General features: G+C 39.7%; 1 protein-coding gene across 1 annotated transcript in view; it reads right to left on the bottom strand.

Moving 5' to 3' along the window:
- The window catches only part of PCDH15 (protocadherin related 15), a 532120-nt gene extending 508950 nt beyond the window's left edge, over positions 1-23170 (bottom strand). Inside the window, exon 1 of the mRNA XM_032231542.1 lies at positions 23087-23170. The gene's annotated coding sequence lies outside the window, so the exon portion shown is untranslated. The remainder of the gene's footprint in view (positions 1-23086) is intronic.
- Positions 23171-23575: the final 405 nt, after the last annotated feature.

Here is a 23575-nt window from a genome sequence, read left to right as displayed (position 1 = left end):
CCTCACCACAACCCCTACTCCCACCAAAATGCAAAGCAATGAACTGGTCTATGGTACAGCCATTGAATATGCTTCATGAACAGGATACATATCTCCCCTGCAAAATAACATTTGAGGCTAAGATCAAGGCAAATCAAACATAAATTGGATGCTGGAACTACAGAAGAGTGTTTAAGGATTAAGGATACCATTGCCCAACACTTTGCCAAGTGTCAGGCAATGACCAGTTGCCAGACAACAAATGGTTATTTTGAGAATGCTGAGACAACAATCCCATTGGTAGGTAGATAAGGAGAATTTAAGCGTTACTGTTTGCCATCCATTTCACTGTCGGACTACTTTGGTGAGTCACAACAGTAAAATGGAAAAAAATAAATAAACATAGCAACTTAACAGAACACATTCAACTGTAACAAGTAATTTGAAACCTCTTTCGTGCGACAGAGATACTTCAAGGCTCAAGCCTATGCAAAAGCTGCATTTTAATAAAACAATTTGGCACTAAGATTTTATGGCCTTGCTTCCCTGGTCATGAGATTGCAAATATATGACCTGGGATAGGACTGAATACACTAGAAGCAGAAGATGCTAGATACACAGAAGTAGGGGTGTACCACATTAAACAGAGGCTGAGATGTAGGTTACACAGAAAAATTGCAGGCAATCCAACATAATAGCAGGGCATAAGATGCAAGCAGGAAGAGCATAGACTGTATGGCACAACAAAGTAGTAGACTATGTACAGGAACATCTGCACATCTGTGGAAAATAAGAGAGCTAAGATCCTGTGGGACTGCCAGATGAATCTAGGACAACTTGCCACCATGGCCAACTCACTATAGCCAACTCATCATGGCCAACTCACCATGGCCAACTCACCATGGCCAACTCACCATGGCCAACTCATCATGGCCAACTCATCATGGCCAACTCACCATGGGACAATTCACCATGGGACAAAAGTTATGCAATGTCAAAGAAATTGTGAAATAGAATCATTAAAGAAAGGATGCAAAAGAAGGGACAAAATGAAACGTGAATGACATTTTTTTAAAAAATAAAATAAATTATTTTAAATAAATAAAATTGTTGAATTGGCCTGTGTACAATTTTCCCATGGCAAATTGGCTGTGGCAAATTGTTGTGTGGTGAGTTGGCCATGGTGAGTTGGCCGCGGTGAGTTGGCTGCGGTGAGTTGTCCCATTCTGCTGCCAGACCCAGACAGATTGGCATGACCTGGCCAATTAATCATGAGCTGAGGTGGCGCAGTGGTTAGATTGCAGTACTGCAGCCACTTCAGCTGACTGCTAGCTGCAGTTGGGCGGTTCAAATCTCACTGGCTCAGGGTTGACTCAGCCTTCCATCCTTCCGAGGTGGGTAAAATGAGGACCCGGATTGTTGGGGGCAAGATGCTGACTCTGTAAACTGCTTAGAGAGTGCTGAAAGCCCTATGAAGCGGTATATAAGTCTAACTGCTATTGCTATTGCTATAATCAGACATTGTGATAGTAGAGAAGGATCAAAAGACAGCAACGGTAATAGGTGTAGTGGCCTCCAGTGACAGAAACATCAGAAAGAGGGAATATGAAAAGCTAGAGATGTACCAGAGTCTGAATGATAAACTGGAGAATATGTTGAATGTGTGTGTTTGTGTGTATGTAATTTCAATCACTATACTGGAAAATACAGTAATAAGATTTCTAGTAAGTCACCAGGAACAAGGATGTCAAAACATTATTTTAATTATGCTGGAAATTAAAGGGAGAAGAGCAAATACTTGTATGATAGTTTATTACCTTTATGCTACTATTTGATATTCAACCAACGTTCCAAACATTTTTACTTATTCAAACATTCACTAACATGAATGAAGAATAAGCGAAAAGTTTCTCCTACCCAGGTAAGTTTTCCATGTGAGTAGTAATTTCACTTTCAATGGTTCTAGATTTCCAGAAACTTTAAATTATACATTAGACTATCCCAGATTGAGAAAGTTTTACAGTTTTGTATAAATAACCCCTAAAACACTGGTGTTAGTCTGTTATTTATACTTTAAATTCTAATTACTGTAATTTCAAATAGATTACTTATGGTACCTGTTAAGTTCCTTTAAATATAAAATGTATGAGGTCTCAGTATTATATAGATTTGTTGATATGCCAACTATGTTAAATCTATTTTTGTTTCTTTTCATTCATTTTATGGCACTTCATTTTAATGTTTACACTGTATCACCATATTTTACTCTTTACAATTTCAATTTCAATATCAACCATAACACATTTTTATAGTTATTTCTTGGTGTATGTTTTGCCATTCTGTGTTAGTAATCATCATAATGATGCTATTATTATGCCATTCTATACTTTATATCCTTATTCCTGGAATCGTTGGGATTTTATGTATTTTATAATGATCTACAATTGAAATAAAGATTGACTGACCAGCTCTTAATATAAAGGCAACAAAACTGGAAAAAAAAAAGGATTTATTTATGTTGGCTGAATACAGAACATGTAAAGTATTCTTAGAGGAAATAAGTACTCTTATTTATTCCTCTAAACATAAACTCATATTTCATACAACTAATTCACTTTACACACTCTAGTTTCTAAGTGACCTGAAAAAAAATGGGCAGAAACAACCTGGTAACTCTTCATACAACTTTTTTGCGTTTTATCCAGATTTAAATCTTTTATATGGCTAAACTTTTATGATGTGGCTACTATAACTACAAAGGTACAAGAGGTTTCAGCTGCTACTATAAAATTAATTGTTGTAGTAGTGCTGAATTAGTATAGAGAAAGAAAGGCATGCCCCCCCCCCCCAGTTATTTTGCAGCCCAGTGTCTAAAACTTTGTGGTCAAGTGGGAAAGAATCAGAGGTGGGTTCCTACCAGTTCGCACCAGTTCGGTAGAACCGGTTCATCAAATCTACTGAACCGGTTAGAAGAGGTTCCACCAGTGGACCCGGAAAGCAGGCCACACCTACAGAAGAGGTTCCAAAATTTTTTGAAACCCACCACTGACACACACACACACACAGAGAGAGAGAGAGAGAAAGAGAAAGAGAAAAGAAGGAAGAAAGAAAGAAAGAAAAAAGGAAAGAAAAAGTGAGAGAGAGATGAAAGAAAAAAAGGAAAAAGGGACAGAGAGACAAAAGGAAGGAGAGAGAGAGAGAGAGGGAGAGAGAGAGAGAGAAAGAGAGAACACATGGCCGGCAAGCCACTCCTACCAGGTCACATGGCTGGCAAGCCACTCCCACAAAGGAGGCCACACCCACAGAGTAGGTTCGAAAATTTTTTGAAACCCACCACTGGAAAGAATAATGTGCTACAATATGTTTTCTACTAAGGTAATAAGTTATTGTGGTGAGGACAAACTGCACTGGCAAGAATAAAAGCTTATGGGAATCACAATCCTGTTCAAACACCTTCAGATAATCCTCAACTTACAGCCATTTTTAGCAACCTTTCAAAGTTACAATAGCATACTTACAACTGTCAAAGCAGTCACATGATTACAATTTGACTGTTTAGTAATAGTAACAGGTATTCATGATGGTTACAGCATCCTTGAGTCACGTCATCACTATAGGAGGAGCCGAGGTGGCACAGTGGTTAAATGCAGCACTGCAGGCTACTTCAGCTGACTGCAATTCTGCAGTTCGGCTGTTCAAATCTCACTGGCTCAGGGCTGACTCAGCCTTCCATCCTTCCAAGGTGGGTAAAATGAGAACCCCGATTGTTGTTGGGGGCAATATGCTGACTCTGTAAACGGCTTAGAGAGGGCTGAAAGCCCTATGAAGCGGTATATAAGTCCAACTGCTGCTATTTGCCTACTTCCTAGCTGATTTCCAATAAGGAAAAGTGTGTGTGTGTGTATGGGGGAGATTTAGTTAAAAAACTACAGTGATTTCCTTAATGACTGGAAAAATGCTACAAAATTGCACACAATTCACTTAATGACTGTATCACTGATTGATAGAAGGCCTGGTTCCAACTGGTCCACCTGTTCTATTCTTTGGGAGCTGCTAGGAACTATATAGGAGATGGATTTTCTGTCCCTCTGATAGTTCACCAGGTCTGTATTCCAAGGAATGCCAGGTATAGGATTTTTTTTTTTTTAGTTTACATTTCTTGTAATGTCCTCAAACAATTCTACATTTTGACATTGAGATACATATCTTCTCCTTCTTGGTAAACCATTGATGCCAGTGTAATCATGTTGAGGAAAGTAAACAAGAAATAGCAAAGAAGGAAGATAATGCAAAGCGAAGAAGGAAGGTAATGAAGGCTAAAGCCATTCTTAAAATTTTTACAGTCCTGATGTGAGCTATATTTTCAGACTTTAACCCTCCTCTATTCTACCAGGACTTCTCTTTAGGAGAAGAATCATAAAACCCATAATCCCTCTGGCATGTTTGTGATCCTTCCTAAAAAAAAACAAAAAACAATAGAGGATATATATTTGAAGAAAGCGCAACATCACAGCAATGACTGAAGAAAAAGTCAGAGGATTAGATCCATTTGAGATCTGGCTTCAGCTGAAGATGAAAATAAAGATTTAGCAATAGCAATAGCAGTTAGACTTATATACCGCTTCATAGGGCTTTCAGCCCTCTCTAAGCGGTTTACAGAGTCAGCATATTGCCCCCAACAACAATCCGGGTCCTCACTTTACCCACCTCGGAAGGATGGAAGGCTGAGTCAACCCTGAGCCGGTGAGATTTGAACAGCCGAACTGCAGAACTGCAGTCAGCTGAAGTAGCCTGCAGTGCTGCATTTAGCCACTGCGCCACCTCGGCTCTTTATTTTATGATTTATTTTATGAAAGATAGAAGATGCTGCAGAAATGGACAATGGGAGTCACTTTCCATAAGGAAGACAAACAAATGAGTAACTGGAAGAAATGATGAGCAGAGGCAAAAAATATACTTTGCTCACGCCGTTTTCAACCGTTTCAACTGAAAAACAGGCTTTTTCAAACAAAAAAATATATATATCTGGAAGTAAAAGACAAACTGCACAAGGGGAAACTGAATGGTGATTGCCTAAACTGCAGAAGGAGCACAGCAGCATTCCACATAAAAGGAAAAGTCTTGGCAGCTGGGGGCTCACTGCTATGAAAAACCAAAATAAGTACATAATGAATGGACCCAATGGGATATGAAATATATTGTCTACTAGAAACAAGAATCAGTGATGTGATTGACCTCAGACGGTTCTGTTAGATCACTCAATACTAACTCTTCCAGATAATTCATGTGGAGACAAATGACTATAAATGTGTGACCATATCCTTCAAGATCTAGGGAGTGAATTCAAGAAATTCGTATCCATTCTTGCAGTCATGGAAATAAAACTGGAAAGTAAGAAAAGCATGTTATGAGTGAATATTGGCTACAAAAAATAGTATTGATGGGAGAGATTTGATTTCTGAGACCATGGTCCAAATTATCTAGATGTTGAAGTCCTGGTGTGAAATGTGAAATTGCTTGCATTTCAGAATTACTTGAAAAATGTGTTTGGTCATAGCTTGGTAAGTATGATCAAAGGGCTTTAAATTAAAACCTACAGGGGCTGAAGACAAAAATCTCAGATAAATATCTCTGCACTGAAAAAGGAAATGGAAACGTTGCTTTCAAAAACCTTATTTAATTACTGGAAAATATCTATTCAAAAATTATTATATATATTTTAGAAAAAGTAGAATATTGAGTCATGAAGCTCACAGACTTCCTTATCTCTACACTGCTGCTTACAAGCATGATGGATCTGAAATCTTAGAACAAGAAGGCAAATATGGTTTAAAAGGAGTAGTAGAAAGCTAGCTTAGTTGCTTGACCTCTATAATTGGAATATAGGAAGATAATTTTGTTCAACAATGAGGTGGCATCTACATTTAATTAATAAATAAAATAAAAATTATTTAAAAGAAAATGTTTGGTTAAAATATCCTTACCAGTTCAGATATCCAAGGGGATGAACTTGATAATACTGTACAGGGTACTGCATTCTTTTGTTATAAGAATAACACAAATGTCTTTCAAGATATGTTCAAAAAAGTGGAAAGAATGAAGTTATCAGCTGCTCATAGAAAAAAATATATATTGATATTTAAGAAAGAAAAACAGGGGCACTCAATTTCCAGGTTTTGCCTCAGTTTTGTCAACAAAAGGATATGTGTTCCAATAAAGCAATTAGTAATAAGTGGAAGAAAGGGCACAAATGAAAATGGAGGCTACAGAAACATGTCTAGGGAATAACTATTTACTTTGAATGTGTTCAAAATTCTAATAATGTTATCGTAAGGTATTTAAAAAAAAAAACCTTTGGTGATTGTCTGGCTGAATCCCGGGGAATAAGTTTAGAGCTATACAACTCAAACAGAGTTACTATCTCTTTTTTTTAAAAAAAAAATATAGGTGTGTGTTCTGTCCCCCCCTTCACGTCTCGTTAACAAACGCAGGCAGGCAACTTAAAAGGAACTTTTCTTTATCAGTTCACAGTTCAAACTGGCTTCGAGCCCCCCCAAAAATAACATAAATACAAGTCTTTGACCAGATAACGTAATGAAAACAAATCTTTCTTACGGCAACTCAATTTGAAGAAAACGAAAGCAAAACACTTCTTCCAAAAGTCTCTATGAATCAGGGTTACAGACATACAGAGCACTTATCCAAGTGAATCTTACATTAAGCAATGCACTTCTCCAGTGTAGCCTTGAGTCAGGGTTACAAGAAACAGAAAGCACTTATCCAAGTGTAACAAGCAATGTTGTACGAACTAAGAAACCCACGAAGGAACGATGTTGACTCCAGCGACTGGGGTGTGGCAGCATCTGTCCTTTTATCTCCAAACCTGCCTCCCACAAGCCCCAGCTGCATAATGAATCTTGATCCCCAAAAAACTCACAGCAGAACTGCTGAGTCACAACAGATGTGGGGGGAAAATCCAAGAAATTACCAACCCATGACTCTGTTAAGAGTATCTGGGTAGTGGATGAATCTTGAAAGAACATAACAACAAGAGATGAATCTTGAAAGAACATAACAATAAGATTTAAGAACTGGACACTGAAGATAACTCTTCAAGAACCTGAAATGGTGTAACACAGAGATCTGTTCTGCTATTCCAAATTTAGGGCATAGAATAATAGATTTCTATCCACAGGATAGATTTTAATTAGGCTCTCTAGGCTCCAGATGCTTTCCTGAAGTCTGGGGAGGGCGAAAACAGCCTCCCCAAGCCCTCCGGAAGGCAGAAAATCAGCGGGCCGGCGCGCATGCACATTGGAGCAGAGGGCTGACAAGGGCCGCTGTGCCAGCAAATATGGCTCCGTGTGTCACCTGTGGCATGTGTGCCATAGGTTCGCCATCGCGGCACTATGCTGCTAAACCACTAAATTGAACCTCCATGTGGCTTCATTAATCCAGAATTACAGAAAAGTGTCACTCATTTTTTTTTAGAAAACAAGAGGAAAGCTTTCATAAGTTGGACTTGTTCTTAGATGATTCTCATCATGGCTGCTTTCATTTACAGAAAAAAAACTGTTGTTAATTTTGTTCACATTGCTCAAGTGTTTTTTTTTCCCCACTGACTATGGGAATGGAAGAAACTTTTAACTAATACAACCTTTACATCTCACAGCAAAAGATCATTCTTATGCTAGTCAAAATGAAAAGCTAATTGATAAATGAAGTATGTTTCCTTCACCTGAGACTAACATTATCCACTCTAACCTTAGCTGATGAGCTTGACATAGTAATTCATTATAATGTACAAAAATAAAGACTGCACAAAGGATAGTGTTTTTATTCTAGGATAACATGTGAAACAAAGTGTGGAGGAAGAAAAACATGGCCTATATGACAACATTAAGAGTAGCTAAGAGCCTTTGCTGAAGGCAGGCAATCAAGGGAAGCTCTTGAAAACAACAAAAGTGAAGGCTGAATATAGAAACAAAACAGTTGAAAACTGATTTTGTTAACTGGAAGAAAAAGCCAATGCATGGTCAATACTTGAGGGATACAGAAGGAAAAGCCAATTAAAAAAAACACATTGGCGTTGGGTAAGATCACGACTGTTAAAGAAACTGAAAGGTTTATTTTACCAGCTCAAGAAAAAGCTTTATCAATTAATTGCATAAAGGTAGAAATTCAACATGTAGCAAATAATAGCCAATATCTCCTTTGTAGTAAGATGGAATAATTGACTGTTTGGTTAGGGATTGCAGCAAAATTTCACAAGCTGATTACAAACAGTGTCATGATCGAGTTGGGGCCATGCAGAAAGTTTATTGCAAACTTTCCCAGAGGTTTAACCATAAATGTAAGAACCACTAGATCAGGGGTATCAAACTGGCAGCCTGCACAGGCCACACACATCCCATTCCTCTGAGAATGGGGAAAACATCACAAAACATCACATGACAGCAATGTGATGTGATGGCAACATGATGTGGTTAGTTTGACATCTGTGCCATCAAGTTGAGAAGATTTTGGAAAATGAGACTTTAAGATTTAAAATGTTATGGAACTTTAAGATCCAAACAGAAATCTCAAGTGTTTGACTTACGAACCTAATAAAAGTAGGTACTCTCAGGAACTTTGAACTCCCAAAAGCAAAACTTTATTGGAGACATCATTTCAGTACTGAAGACTCAAAACCAACTCTGGTTTTTCCCACACAATGCATGTATAGTTAAACAATTTCCTTCTTTCCTTCCCACTCTTGGTTGGTCACATTGTCCAATTATGAATCATCCTTTTGTTTTGAGAACTGTTCACTTTTCTGTCGGACACCCTGCCTTGGTCGATTCTTGCCCTCACACATCTCTGGTGTACATGCATTCCTTCTCCCTTTAGCAATAGCAATAGCAGTTAGACTTATATACCGCTTCCTAGGGCTTTCAGCCCTCTCTAAGCGGTTTACAGAGTCAGCATATCGCCCCCACAGTCTGGGTCCTCATTTCACCCACCTCGGAAGGATGGAAGGCTGAGTCAACCTTGACCCGGTGAGATTAGAACCGCTGAACTGCAGATAACAGTCAGCTGAAGTGGCCTGCAGTACTGCACCCTAACCACTGCGCCACCTCGGCTCTTTTTTTCGGCCCTTTCCTCCCCCACCTTTGGCAAGTTGAATAGCAATAAGACCTAAATGTTTCAAAAGCGGTTCAATCTTGACTCGGGAATTGAACCAGTTATTTAAAAAAATAATTGCTGTTGATCATTGATGTTGTTATTTTAGGAGATACTAGCATTGAGGAAAAACAATTGTAAAAACATTACAAAATACTGGACTCACAAATTGAAATTGAACATTTATGGGCAAAAAATGTTCTTATACAAATTTTGACTGGAACCCTCAAAGCAATACCTATAGGATTATCAATATATACAGATCTGAACACCCTAATTTTTTACAAAATATCAGTCTAATTGGCAACGGCCTATATTCTTAGATGCTACCTTAATAATTCTTAACATCTTGATTATGACTTGACTTATTAAGTTTCTGCGGTCTTAAAAAGTGGCTTCTAATTGTAGATTACCCATACATATAATAAGTCTAAATAAAACAACTCCTTTCTTGTAGAGAGACAGAGGGGCCAATTCTAACTGCACAAGACCTTACGCAAATAAGCCTTAAGAGCAAATGTGTAAAAAGCCAGAATTGAGATAATACCAACAGATGGTTAAGTGCTGCCTCTACAAAGAAGCTGAAGAAACAGTGGACCACCTGGTTGGTTGCTGCAAGAAAAGCACATAGAAGACTACAAGCAATGTTGTGACAAAGTAACAACAACAGTGTATTAGAATATCTGCAAGGAAATACTACTTGCCAGCAAGAAAGGTTAGGTTATAGGTTTATTTCATTTATATGACGCTCTATTCCCGGAGGGACTCAGGGTGGCTAACAAACCCAGGGGAGGGGGGTAATACAGACAAGGCAAAAACAACAAACAGGATACAGAGAAAAATTTAAAAACAATCAACAGTCACACAATTCGAGCGGGGAAGGGAACTCATCAACCCCAGGCCTGCTGGAACAGCCAGGTTTTAAGGGCTTTACGGAAAGCCTGAAGGGAGGTGAGGGTCCGGATCTCCGTGGGGAGTTTGTTCCAAAGGGCCGGAGCAGCCACAGAGAAGGCCCTCCTCCAGGTGGTCACCAATCGACATTGACCGGTAGATGGAATCCAGAGGAGGCCTAATCTGTGGGATCTGATGGGTCTTTGGGAGGTAATTGGCAGCAGGCGGTCTCTCAAGTACCCAGGTCCAATACCATGAAGGGCTTTATAAGTGACGACTAGCACCTTGAAGCGTATCCGGAGACCAATAGGCAGCCAGTGCAGCTCGCGGAGGATAGGTGTCACGTGGGTGTACTGAGGTGCACCCACAATCACTCGCGCGGCTGCATTCTGGACGAGCTGAAGTCTCCGAATGCTCTTCAAGGGCTGCCCCATGTAGAGCGCATTGCAGTAGTCCAGTCTTGAGGTTTGCAGTGTCCCACAGGCACATGATGGTTTTACAATGGTTTTACTTCCAGTTTTTGGCAAAAACTGTGCCCATACTAAACCATTTGGTTTGTTTAACGCCCATGGCATTTGCTTAATGACTACACTGGTTTCCTTAATGATGGCCACAAAAAAAGTTATAAAATCGTATCAGCATTGGGCATCTCTCCTCAACAGAAATCAAATTGAATGGAGTGTTTGGGAACCAGTAAGGTGTCTGAAAGATTAGTACCTAAGAGTAGAATAGCATTTTTTTTAGACCCAAACTTAATGTCCTCCCCTCAGCAGTGGTGGGATTCAAATATTTTTACTACTGGTTCTGCGGGCGTGGCATGGTTTTATGGCTATGGCTTGGTGGGCATGGTGGGGGAAGGATATTATAAAATCTCCATTCTCACCCCACTTTTTTATTGCAAACTCCCCATCCCTCCCGATCAGCTGGAATCAGGAGGCAGAAAATCGATGGGGAGCCAGTCAGAGGTGGTATTTACTCAAAATTTTCGCTACCGGTTCTCCAGAACTGGTCAGAACCTGCTGAATACCACTTCCGCCTCTCAGCATTCCTGAGGTATGATAAAACCCAATAGCTGAATGAATGTGTACATGCGGCAATGGGGAAGCTGAAGATATCTCACAGGTCTTCTTTTGCTGCAAGTTCTACAGGGACATTTGATAAATGCACATTGTCCCTCTATTAGAGAGATTTCTAGAGAGATCAGATGATTTCCAAGAGAAACCATCTCCTTCATGACTCAGATCCAGCCACCAACTCGTGCAGTAGCAAAATTTTGGGCTGCTGATAAGGAAGAAACACCTAAAGAACTTCAGATCCTTATTCGTATTACTGCTTTGCTTAGTTATTTTCCAATAACTTTTAGAGAACGTATTTATTTTGAAGTTTAACTTTTGTGCTGATCTGTGACCCTAATAAAGATTGATTCTGAACATCATATCCGCATGTGACCATGACAAGTTACAACCTTATTGGACAAGCTTCATTATGGTGGTAATTTGAGGTCTACCTCAAATTTTATTTTATTATGGCTGGTCTTGGCTCCCAGCAGCAACATTGGAAATTTTATAGAGGTTTTGTAGGAACATTTTCAGAAGTGTTTCCTATTGCCTTCTCTAATTATGAGTGTGTTAGGTCCAGTGTCACCCAGCATGGCGTTTGATAGAAATTCTTAATCTATCAAATATATTGAAACCTAAACCTTAATCTTAAAATCAAATGAAGTGTGAATCATTAGTTTTAAAAGACTCATTATCTAATAGAATTACATTGAGAAAACTACTGCCTTTGAATTAAATCTAGTTTTACATGTTGATTTCCCTCTGCTCTTAAGTGTTACAAATGCATCATGGTTTCGATGGGCTTTAAATTAACATAATTTAATTCTAACAACTTTAGCCTGTTTTGGTCTAATGATTTTACTATCCATTTGATTTGCATTGTGGTGGTTTTTTGTAACGTGAGAGGCAAACAGTTCTCCATCTGAAGGTTTCCCCACTCACATAATGTCTTAATTTTGGGGGGAAAACACATAGAATTCCTTATTCACTCATAGGGCAAAACAACCACAGTTTTGGAGCCACAGGTATCATACCAAGTACACTTTCTTAATTCAGAAGAACAAAAAAAAAAAAACCCCTTCACATTTATATTCCTGAAAATATATAAATATTTCTCTTTTGTTACTAGGTGAACATTCATTTTTATATAGCTGCATCTGCAATGAAGATTAGTTGAACTGTGGAGTCTTTTGCCATGTCAAGCCAGGACTCACGCTGAGTCATGGACTTTCTAGAGATCTGTGATTTACTGCTGAGACCAAGTCAGGTCAAGGCAACCTGAGGTTTTTGCTACTGTTGCTTCTTTCTTTCAATAAAAGTTGGGAATCTGGGCATTATGACTAATCTGGAAGCATGACCCAGGCACTCTTCTTGCAGACTAAAATTCTCCTGATCAGCAAAAGTAAATTAAAGAATAAGGGTGCAACTTTTTGTCTGATAGAGGTCATACACTAGGAAGTATCAGCCTAACACTCATTTACTTAAACTTGCCGCAGTCTGATGGAATTTAAGTTTTAACCCAGCAGTAGATATTGGTTTGATCAGCCTAACACTCATTTACTTAAACTTTCTGCAGTCTGATGGAATTTAAGTTTTAACCCAACAGTAGATATTGGTTTGGTTCAAGTGATCAGCTTTGACTCCATATTTAAAGCACTGAAAACTGAATTCCCAGATATCCTGGCAAGACCAGCATAGAAAAGCATTGTTGACTCATGTAAATGTTGTATAGTGCTTGGTGGCAGTTGGCCCTTATAAGAGCCGAGGTGGCGCAGTGGTTAGGGTGCAGTACTGCAGGCCACTTCAGCTGACTGTTATCTGCAGTTCAGCGGTTCTAATCTCACTGGCTCAGGGTTGACTCAGCCTTCCATCCTTCCGAGGTGGGTAAAATGAGGACCCGGATTGTTGTTGGGGGCAATATGCTGACTCTGTAAACCGCTTAGAGAGGGCTGAAAGCCCTATGAAGCGGTATATAAGTCTAACTGCTATTGCTATTGCTATGCTGAAAGCATGCATGCACACACATAATGCAATATGCACGTGACATCCCCCATGCCCCACCCTCTGCGCTTACATGTGCAACCCCCCCATGCATGACCCCCAACAATTCTCCACCTCTCACACATGCCCCCCCCTTGTCAATTTTTGGTTTCCAGGTTGGTGCAGGAAACTTTCCAGGCCGAAATGGGGAGCGGGGGGGGGGCTTGCACGGCACTCCCGTGCACTGTTTTGGGCCTGGAAGGCTTCCTGAGCCAATCTGGAAGCCAAAACAGGGCACGGGGCGGTCTGCGCAAGGCCCAAAAATGCAATGCCTCCCCCATGCATGCATCCTGCCCCGTGTATGCGTCCCACAGTGGTGGGTTTCAAAAATTGTTGGAACCTACTCTGTGGGTGTGGCCTCCTTTGTGGGAGTGGCTTGCCACCCATGTGACTGGATGGGAGTGGCTTGCCGCCCATGTGACCGGATATGAAGATGCCGACGACACTTGTCAGAACCACCTTAAATTACCTCACACACAGCACTGGCATGCATAAGAATATGATGTAAACTTGTTTTTTAAAAGGCATCTTTGGTTTGCGTTAAAACAACTTCAACACACGCAATGTTCTGATTGCACCACAAACGCAGTAGTCATCCTTACCTTTCCCAGAGGCACCGAGTTTTATAAATATGAGCATGATAGTGGAGAATAATCATATCCAAGGACCAGTGGTGGGTTTCAAAACATTTTGGAACCTCTTCTGTAGGTGTGGCCTGCTTTCCGGGTCCACTGGTGGAACCTCTTCTAACCGGTTCGGTAGATTTGATGAACCGGTTCTACCGAATAGGTGCGAACTGGTAGGAACCCACCTCTGGTGTCCCACCTCCCACAAATGCATGGCAGAGACCTGAAGACCAGCTGGCCGGTGGAAGCATGCACACATGCACGATGGAACTGGGCTCGTGTGATGGCTGGCATGCCCACAGAGAGGGCTCTGCATGTCACCTGTGTGCATGGAGGCACTGCGCAAGGCCCAAAAATGCAATGTGAGTGCCCCCCCCCCATGTTATCATGGACCTATATGAAAAGCTGTATGTACTGAAAGGAGACAGATTTTAACTTTTGCATACTCTTTGGGTAAAAAGAAACCTCAAATTTCCATTTCTTTTCGGCTGGGGAAAATCATATAATTGTGGTTAGAGAAAGTGAAACGATCTGATATTTGTAATAAAAGTTTAACATAGAAAGCAAAGGCAAGCCTCAGGAAATATTATCAACTCACTACTGCCTGTTATTAGAGAACTTGATCTTTTTGACAGTGTGCTGTATAAGAATTAGATCAGTCTTGGTAAATAATTCCACAAGTTTTGAAATTTGCAGCTTTTCTACCAGAACATGGAAAAAATGTTATTGGATAATACTTTTTCCTCTCAGAATTAAAGTAACCCTAGATAGCATAACTTGCCTGATATTATTTGAGCTTAGAAGTTAAGCAAGGTCTGCCTTGGCCGGTATTTGGATGGGAAACTGTCAGGGCATTCCAGAGTTGTAAAAGCCGTAGAGAAAATTCAGAAGTCACCGTGGCAGAAGGCAAGTAGGAAAACCACTTCTGTATTGTTGCCAAGAGATTTAAATGGATGAACACATCTAGGAAATCACTAAGTTGCAAAGCCAAGTTGCATTTTCAGTTCTCAATGAGCCTTTAACATTAAGCTAACCCAGTGGTTCCCAACATGGGGCACACGTAATTTTTAAAGGGGGCAATTTGAACCTTGTTTTAACCAAATTAATAGCCCTTTAGGCTTCCTCCACGTGAGTAGAGTTCCCTTTTTGAATAAAGTAAGAATTATATGTCACGGTGGTGGGGCATCAGGATTTTAGAGATGCTTAGGTGGGGCATGGCCAAAAAAAGGTTGGGAGCCACTGATCTGCCCCATCCTGTCATCTAATATATCTATTTTTCATATTGAACACTCAAAATGCATTAGATTATTTAAAAAAAGGTGCTAGAATGCATGGAAATGGACAAATTAATGATGGAACTAAGAGATAGAGAGGAAACAGAGTACTATAAGACATGGAATAGATGGTATAATTGACTTGAAAAGAGGTGTAAAACCAATGCATAATGAACACATAGAAAATATAATAAAAGGAGATGGTATATATCTAGAAAATGATAGAGATGTAAATATTGTGTGTGTGTGTGTGTGTTTGTATGTATGTATATATGTGTTTACTGAGGTTTTCGCGGGTGTTAGTATGTAGGTCTTTGGTTATTCGGGTTTTGTCCCGCGTAAAATTGGAGGTGCCTTGGCGACGTTTCGACGAAGTCTCATTCGTCATCTTCAGGCTTCGTGCTTCCAGGAGCAATGTGAGATCTTGGCTGTTTCTTCCTTTTAACTGTATGTATGTATGTATGTATGTATGTATGTATGTATGTATGTATGTATTGTAAAAATGAGTAACTATGAAACAAGGAAGAATATGTATAAGACAATAGGTTGTAGAATGGAAAGCCCGAAATTAGAAAAAAGAATACCAATAACGGAAAGCTGTAAAAGTGTAGTTGTGATTTTAATGTTTAAAAAATGTTGAATAAAAACGATATACATATCGTATTTTTGGGAGTACAAGGCACACCTTTTTCCCTCAAAAAAGAGGCTGAAAATCTGGGTGCATCTTATACACTGAATACAGCATTTTTTCCCCTCCAGAAATCCTTCCCCCTTCACCAAAATGGCTGTGCATAGCCTTTAGGAGGCTTTCAGAGTGCTCCTGAGTGCTGGGGAGGGCAGAAATGAGCAAAAAACGAGCCACTTTTGCCTAATCCCCCCCCCAGCCCCCAGGAGCCCTCTATAAGCTTCCTAAAGGCTATGCATGCCATTTTTTTGAAAAACTGGCTGAAATAAGGATAGATACTTATTATAAATATAAGAAAATAAAAAAAATATAAAGTATAAAGTATGAATAAATAAGGGCGGACACACACTGTGTTTTCATGAAAACAAGACAGGGTCTTATTTTCTTTTGACCCCTGAAATAAGTGCTTGGTCTTATTATTTTTGAGGTTCGAGAGCCGACGAGCGTGATCACCTCATGGTTGCTACTCTGTTGCAATATTTTCAGGGATGGCTTATTTTGGGGGGAGGGCTTATTTTAGCGCATGCACTCAAAAGCATACACACACACACATACACACACACTTTTTCTCCTTCCTTCCTCCCTCTCCCTCTCCTTTTGCTTAGTGAAATTAATTTTCATTGCCAGACATAACATAATATATTCTGACTTTTGAGCAACATTTTTCTGTGATTTAAACAAGCCAGAACACACAGTGCACTACACAGACACAAATGTAATGTTCATATCATTTCTTTATGATGTATTGCCACCATGGGTAAATAGCTCAGACAAGCAAGACCCTATCTGAGTAAAGGCATGTGATAAAAAGAAATAAATTTTGCATATCCACAAGGATAAAACAATAAAAAAGCACTTTTACTCATGGGAAGTATGTAATTGAATTTGAAAAGTTGTAATACGGTTTGGTTATTTTAATTGCTGTTAGCAGAAGGCTGCTGTTCGAAAAGAGGGCTATATAAGTAGAATAATGAAATGATGAAATATTTCAATTTACTTGAAGCAATAAATACTACTATAGAGAATGATCCTTTAATGTGCATTTATTGAAAGGGGAACATTTCTAAACTAGGCTTGAATTTGTATTATTATTAATAGGTAGCCAATATGAAGGCATTTAAATGCAACTAATATTTTCAATGTAATTTTGATAAACGATTGTAAGCTACATGATGGACTTTGTTAGTGGCTCTGGTCAGAGAACTAAAAATTAGTGTCTACAATTTGAGAATAAGGAGAAGCTAATTCTGCAATTTATAATGCCTCTTTGGTGGGATTAAGTGCTTTTTCCGCACTGCAGCTTTCAGATGTTCTCATAAAACTCCTGGAAATAAACAGCTTATTTTCTTTTGTAAGCGTTTTTCATTTTAGCCACGATGATAACTTACTCTTCAGTCTGGCAAACAGAAAAAGAAGTCTCTGAACCATGTGCTAGAGGACCTAGGAAAAACTTATTTTTGAAGGAACAAACTAGTGCAAGACTGCACTCTTTATATCAAAGGTCATTTTGAAGGCAACATACTATGTACATTAGACCGGGGTGTAAATGTAGGGGTGATGACTTATTATGAATATAGCCTATTGTTTTCTTCATCTTTTCTTGCTATAAAACCTAGTATCGATTTTATACTTTGGATATGAGCAGGTAAGCAAATCAACTAGACCTCGAGAGCTGAGGTGGCGCAGTGGGTAGAGTGCAGTACTGCAGGCCACTTCAGCTGACTGCTATCAGCAGTTCAGCGGTTCAAATCTCACCGGCTCAGGGTTGACTCAGCTTTCCATCCTTCCGAGGTGGGTAAAATGAGGACCCAGATTGTGGGGGCGATATGCTGACGCTGTAAACCACTTAGAGAGGGCTGAAAGCCCTATGAAGCGGTATATAAGTCTAACTGCTATTGCTATTGCTAACTAAGTTTCTATGCTGAAAGTCATATACAACACATATAACAAGCAGGTACAACTTCAACAACACCATTGTGGCTGCCATCTTGTTTTTTATTAACCACTAGCTGATAACCTGGCATTGCCCAGGTATTTATTTATAGGGGGAAAATGTCCGGACCAAACATAATTTCTAAAGTTGGATTTCCCCCTTACCAGGGGGAGCCCCCTTGTGGAGTACTGTGAAGCAATTACCAGGACAACTCCACTGCGCTGTACAGTAGAAGTCATTTTACGGCAGTACAGTAGAAGTCATTTTACGGCAGTACAGTAGAAGTCATTTAAAGATACAACAGGCTTCATCTTAAGACACCCCGAGAGGTGTTAGGAGTGTCTTACCCACACAGTATTTTTCTCCAGAGAGTAAGTCATCTGTATACCAAGTTGCTTTCCTTTTGGTAGACATATCTTTTTTAGGCTGGAAAAGCACAGGAAAAGTTCTTCCTGTTTCTTAGGCTAGAAGGGAAAACTTGGTTGAACTCTTGTGAGTTTCACAGAGGAAAGAAGAGATAAGGCAACATAAGGTAAGAATTTTACTCTTCTCTTACTGTGTTGCAAAATGAAGAAATAAGCTTTTCAATGCAGGCAGCCCACATAGTATGGAATGACTGTAGAAAGCAGAGAGTGGACATGGAGACAGACATAACTGCCAGATATTATCACAATGGATTAGAACTAAGTCATTTGTGAAATGTGAAATAGAGGTAAGTCCTCAACTTACAACAGTTCATTTAGTGATCATTCAAAGTTACAACAGCATTGAAAAAAGTGACTTATGACCACACTTAGGCCTGCTGCAGCATCCTCATGGTCACATGATCAAAACTCAGATGCTTGGCAACTGACTCATATTTATGAATGTTGCTGTGTCCCAGGGTCAGGTGATCACCGTTTGCAATGTTCTGAGAAGCAAAGTCAATGGGGAAGCCAGATTCACCTAACAACCATGTTACTAGCAACCACTGTAATGATTCACTCAACAACTGTGCCAAGAAATGTCATAAAATAGGGCAAAATTCACTTAACAACTGTCTCGCTTAGCAACAGAAATTTTGGGCTGTAAAGTGGACAGGACATCCTGCAGAAGGCAGGGGAAATTGAAAAAAATAAAAAAAACAATGTGTAACTCGCAAAGTATCCCTGTCCTGCTCTTGAGTTGCCATAGGTAAGGGGAAAGAGAAACCGCCAAAGCAGCATAGCAGCCAAACACCGAAGTACATTCCAGCCTTATCTCTTTCAAGGCGGTCTCCCAGGGTTACCCATACCAGCAGGAGAGGAGTGAGCTCTACAACACATGAAACTGCTCCATTGATTAATGTGATTTATGACACACTCTGGGGGAAAACAGGGTCATGATTGGGGCATAAATTAGGTGGGGTCAGAGTTGGCTTCACTTGGGTACATAATAATTGGATTTCTTTTGAAGCTTGGCTCGAGGCTCATGATTTAATTAGGGCATCTGTCAGAACCCTGACACAATGTTCTTATGAAGCAAAAAAAAAAAGTGGGTTGCCTTCCCAGCAGGCTGGAGATAAGCTACAAATGATGTCACCCATTTCTGTGTCTATCAAAATGGAAGGTGGCTGGTCCTTGCACTAAGGCAAGCAGTAACTGCTGAAAAATGGTAAGTCTCGGTATAAATAATAACACCTGGCCAATCTTGTCTGAGATTAAAATGTAAACAGGTTTAGTGATTATTAGTTATAGTTTGTACCTAAATGAAAAGGGAATACTAGGCTTGTAAACTAGATTAAGAAGTTGAAAAATGCCAGAACAAGGCAATGGCAAACCACGTTTTCCCCCAAGAAAAAACTCACAATAGAGAGGAGTGAAACTGAACTTAATGATCAAATTAAGCATAACATAGTTTGAAGTTGCTAAAAATGGTGATACTAAAAGTGCTGGACCAACATATTAATTAAAAGTATAGCTTCCAAGGAGGGAGGGAAGCAAGGAGGGAAGGAAGGAGGGAAGGAAGGAGAGAAGGAGAGAAGAAAGGAGGGAAGGAAGGAGGGAATGAAGGAGAGAAGGAAGGGGGGAAGGAAGGAGGGAAGGAAGGAGGGAAGGAAGGAGAGAAGGAGAGAAGGAGGGAAGGAAGGAGGGAAGGAAGGAGGGAAGGAGAGAAGGAAGGAGGGAGGGAAGGGGAAAGGAGGGAGGGAAGGTAGGAGGGAAGGAAGGAGAGAAGGAGAGAAGAAAGGAGGAAGGAAGGAGGGAAGGAAGGAAGAAGAAGTAGGATTGTTGTAAGATAAGATGGGTTTATGGGATGGTAAGAAAGCAACTTCAAGTATATTGTCAACTGTAGGGGAGAAAAATTGTTACAAACACATATTATTAATAACAGTTATGAGATCATATAATTGTGAATGTATATATGGGAAATAAAAATATTAAAATAAATAAATAAAAGTATAGCTTCCTAAAATATTGATGTATTTGATATTTTTTTAAAAAAACCTGCAACAAACTAGCATCTTTACTGTTCTGGTCTAATACAATGTCCATATATCTGTGACTATATGTAAGTATATTCACAAAACTAGTTTTATTTGCCCTTCACCAGTAAGAGACAAACTTAGCAAACATGGGAAGGTCTCCCAAAGCTAAAGACAGCCAGACTTGATTGCTCCTTGAATGAGAGGCCACGGTGAAATACTGGGTTTGAAAGCTACAATGGGAGGATGAAAAATTACCCAGAAAAATGGCCAATTGCATCAATAGTATTGCTAAAATAATCATATTATTTAGAGCTGGGGTGGTGCAGTGATTGGAATGCAGTACTGTAGGCTCTTTCTGCTTTACTGCTGGCTACCTGCAATTTGGCAGTTCGAATCTCACCGGGCTCAAGGTTGACTCAGCCTTCCATCCTTCCGAGGTGGGTAAAATGAGAACCCAGATTGTTGGGGGCAGTAGGCTGACTCTGTAAAATCTCTTAAGAGAGGGCTGTAAAGGCCTGTACTTATAAGTCTAAGGGCTTATTGCTATTGCTATATTATGATGCATTATAATGAAGTGGCAGTTTCTCAGGTAAGAAGGAGCACATTCAAGGAGGGGGCGAAGACAACACGCAGCTGGATAGGAGACAGAGGGAGAGGGTTAGGAGAGCCACTCCCTAGAATCTCCCAATTGATGCATCCATTATCAGGACTCTTAATTAAAGAACCTTTTTAAAAGTTATATCTAACTTTTATGCATGAGGTAGTCTGTGTTATACACAGTGGTGGGCTGCTGCTGGTTCGCACCGGTTCGGGCAAATCGGCAGTTCCGACTGGTGGTGGGACCTCGCTCACCTGCCCAGGTGCTATTTTGACCATATATCGCAATGTTTTTGAAGTCGCATGCATGCACACGTGCTCACATTTCCGGTGCTGGGTGAACTGGTGTTTGCATTATGTGCCACGCACCTCTGGTTTACAAACTGTTAAAATCAACTAATCCTATGCAATAGCAATAGCAATAGCAGTTAGACTTATATACCGCTTCATAGGGCTTTCAGCCCCCTCTAAGCGGTTTACAGAGTCAGCATATTGCCCCCAACAACAATCCGGGTCCTCATTTCACCCATCTCGGAAGGATGGAAGGTTGAGTCAACCCTGAGCCAGTGAGATTTGAACAGCCGAACTGCAGAACTAGCAGTCAGCTGAAGTAGCCTGCAGTGCTGTACTCTAACCACTGCGCCACCTCGGCTCCTAGGAAATCTCATTTGTGCAGCTCACAAACTATTGCTTTATCTTGATAATTTAATTCAGCACAACTAATTTCAAAACAAAGAAACCAGATAGACGTGTCAGCAAATAAATAAGCCCCTATATTAAAAAAAAAAAAAATACTTTCCCAGGTATATTAAAAACTTTTAACACTGCTACTTTTACAGGTGACTGCTCTGTTGGCAAAGCTATTATATCCGAGCTAAGATGACAATGCAATTATTCCAATCAGTGATTTAAGACCAGAAGATTACTATAAAGCAGACAAGAAATTTCAGAGTTTGCTACAGCCTGTACATACTTACCACACAAGGGTAACTCGTGAGACAATGTGATTGAAGCTAAAATTCAGACTGAAACACATCATTAGATCGTTGGGAAGGGCAATACCTCTTTATAAAGCAGAACTGACTCTTATTAACTGCCCTCTCATTTCATAGAGCTGCTGTACCAGATCAGGTGTATTATGTTGTTGAAACTTGAGTAACACCGATAGAGGACAGAAGCATCACATAACACTTTGGCAGCCATAGGACAATTATTTTAAGTAAAAAGGGAAAGGAACAATGAAACCCAAAGAACTGGAAGAAAATATAGGTGCATGCATATGAAAGTAGACCCATCTTTTCTGGGGAGAATCAAGATAGTGTAAGCACTCTTCAAATATACACTTCTATGAAAATTAAGTATTCTCCTGTCATCAACTTGCCACATTTATTTAACAAGACACTCTGTGAGAATCTAGAAAGAAGGGATGCAAATGTATAAACGTTGTTTTTAATCAATGGCACAATTGTTAATAAGGATTTACAAATAAGGGGGGGGGGGAATCCATAAACAGACATGTGTTAATATGCATGAATTTAGCCCACAAAGTTCAATGCCACAGGTGTATTTAACCTGTTTGAAAAAGCAAATTTCGCACACATGCGTAGGAAAATTCATTTTGACATCCCACAATAAAATACCCTGACTTTATTACTTTGCCTACTTTGTATTAAAGTGCTTATTACTGCAGCAGATTAAAAAACCTGATGTTTGTGCTGCACAGCTTTCCAATTAACTTAATATATGGATGAAATGGTGCCTCATTACACACCAAATAAAATATAACCTTCTTTCTGAATAACAGCCTTGTCAACGCTTTGCTTCTGATAAAAACAAAAAAAGGGGTAGACCAGTTAAATTTATAATTAAAGTATCTTAACATCACAACATACTAAATATATACTGAATAACACAGACGTTTTAAAAAGCAAATCACCACTAAGTAAAAAAGCAAGGAAAGCAACAAAGCTGAAACGCAGAAGAAAACTATTTTTAAAAGGAGACATTTAGCAATCTTTTAAATAAATGATTAGTACCACTTCACTATTGCGACTTCCAGCTATAAATTCAAAGCAGATGATTTGCATAGTAAACAAACTACTTGCTCTAAGAGAATCGCAACTTTTCAGGTAAGTTTCCCAACATCTTCCACTTAAGGTGAATAAAAATAACTTACGGAACCAGATGAAACTTTCATGCTTAGCCAAGGCAACGTATCAAGTTTTTTTCCTGCTTATGCCCGGTTAAAGTGTACATCCCACACAAAAGAACAAGACTTCACTTTTTTCATTAAGTATACAAGATGCAGAGCAGATCCAAAGCAGATCCAAGGTCCATACTCAGCACAATCAAAACCTTCCCCTTTAAAAATAAAATAAAATAAAGAAAGAACAAATACCTTTTCATATTAGATCAGAAAGCCCCCAAAATCCCTAGTCTCCACGTTGTGCTGTGTGCTCGAACTCCTTTAGTCATTACTAATAACTAGCTGCACACTGGAAGTAGGAATTCTTGTGCCCTCTATCTGTAGCTATTAGGTCTGCACGTTGATTTACTGACACTAAAGCAATAGCAATTATCTCTCCTCCTTCTCAGCCGTTACTGAAAAGGGACGGAGGCAGAGAGCTGAGTGGGCTAAACAGTGCAGTGGCCACTGAGCTCTTGCTGGCAATTAGTAGCAGGTGTTTTAGCCCAAAGACAAATTGATATCCCACTGATCATCAAGAGGCAGCTCCTTCCAAGTGTCCTGCGTCCAATCATCCCTTTGTCAGAGATTTTTCATTGGCTTTTTCTGCTTCATCGGTTGCAAAGGAGTACAGCAGCTTACATGCATTTAACAACACATAATTTGATCAAGAGGCATAAGCTCCCTAAAGCTTCTCAGAAG

The sequence above is a fragment of the Thamnophis elegans genome, chromosome 15 (genome assembly GCF_009769535.1).
Source record: "Thamnophis elegans isolate rThaEle1 chromosome 15, rThaEle1.pri, whole genome shotgun sequence".
NCBI classification, from domain to species: Eukaryota; Metazoa; Chordata; class Lepidosauria; order Squamata; family Colubridae; genus Thamnophis; species Thamnophis elegans.
The sequence above is the reverse complement of the archived record's forward strand: the minus strand, read 5'-3'. Positions and strand labels throughout refer to the sequence as shown.